Source organism: Propithecus coquereli, unplaced genomic scaffold (genome assembly GCF_000956105.1).
Source record: "Propithecus coquereli isolate 6110/MARCELLA unplaced genomic scaffold, Pcoq_1.0 Scaffold323, whole genome shotgun sequence".
Classification (NCBI taxonomy): Eukaryota; Metazoa; Chordata; class Mammalia; order Primates; family Indriidae; genus Propithecus; species Propithecus coquereli.
In genome coordinates this window covers 1,098,899-1,100,457 of record NW_012148875.1, presented here as the reverse complement: position 1 = coordinate 1,100,457, position 1,559 = coordinate 1,098,899, and positions in this window count along the sequence as shown.

The following is a 1,559-nucleotide window of genomic DNA, read 5'->3' as shown; positions in this document are numbered from 1 at the left end:
GTGCCCAGGAACTGTGGTCAGACATGGTGGGGGATGTGAGGGGAGCTGCCAGGACCAGGCTCGGCGTAGGGATTTGGTCAGACAGAGGGCAGGACAGGTCGCTGAGAACTGTAGTTCTTGGCATGTTAGGTTGGTCAGAGGGTTTCAGTGAGTGAGGACAGCTAGCAGGAGGAAGGCCAGGGAGCGCTGAGGCAGGCCCTGGCCTCTGCGGCTGAGGCAGCTCCAGGTCTCTGCTCTCTGTGTCCTGCCATTTTTATTTGAGCTAATTTGATTTTTTTTTTTTAAACCAAGTCTCCCTCCCTTACTTCTTCCCTCCTTCTCTCTCTGCCTTCCATTCCTTCCTCCCTCTCTTCCTCCCTCCCTCTCATTTTTATTTTTCAACAAAGTGTGTGTACACAGTTTGAAGAAGTAAATAATTCCATAAGGTCTGTTATGAAAAATAATAACCCGCTACCCCTCTCCTCCTATTACCTCTCTCCCAGAGGCAACAGCTTGAAACTTTACTCCCCCCACTCTTTTTTTTAGTATTTGCCACTATATTTAAAAACAGAACGCTTTTATTGCTGCTTCTCAAATTTTCGATTTCAGGCATTATTTATGGGAGTGAAGGGCTTTTCCCTCTTTCTCCCTCCCAGGTCCACCCCTGACAAGCACCCTCCGCACTGCACCATTCTTCTGGTTAGATCGATATCCACGGTTCTCGTTTACTGTGATGTATGTAACTGCCGTTCAGTGCTGAGCCTGTGGCAAGTTATGATTGTTTTTCTTCCCCTATATGACTTTTTGTGTTTTCTAGATTAATAACTGTTTTTTCATGTATTTACTTCCCTATGTTTTTTATCACTAATTTAACCCCAAACTTGCTGCTAGTTGTCCACATCTCCTTTCTAGAAGTTCCCACACATTGGGTGTTCTGAGGCTTTCATCTTGGGAAATCTTTTCTAGAACCTTCAGGCCTGACCCAAGGTGGGATCTTCCCTCTCAGGTCCCATGCTGGCCTGTGTTACCCTGGAGCTCGTTCGCCATCACTAGGGAGTCCCTTCCTCACTCTGTTTGCTGTATCTCAGTTTCCCTCTTATTTCAACCACTTCCTTATTTGTAGATGTGCGTCCTCCAGCAGCCTCAGGTAAAGAATGTGGGGTGGAATCCCATCAGTGAGGAGGAGGTAGAGGGCAAGCTCAAGCTAGAAACCTCAAAGCGTGTGTAATAAAGGGACAGTTGACAAAGGCATGGGAGGCTGCAGAACCCTGGGGCCAGTGAGAGCAAGGATCTTTTTTTATATCTAGATTTGCTGGGGCAAGAGGAGGGAGCAGTTACTGGAACCTGGAGACAGAAAAGACATTTGAGGGATGCAGTCAAACCACGCCTGACCTGACCTTGCAGAGATTTTCTCTTTTTCCTCTCTCTGGAACTATTGTTAGTCAGTCAGTGGTCATCCTGGGCTGATGATCTTTTCTGCTTTATTTTGCATCTTTTAGACCTTTGCCCTATGTGAGGTTTTTTTTGGTCTTATTTCCCAACCTTCCATAGGTAATTTTTGCTATCATATCTTAAATTTT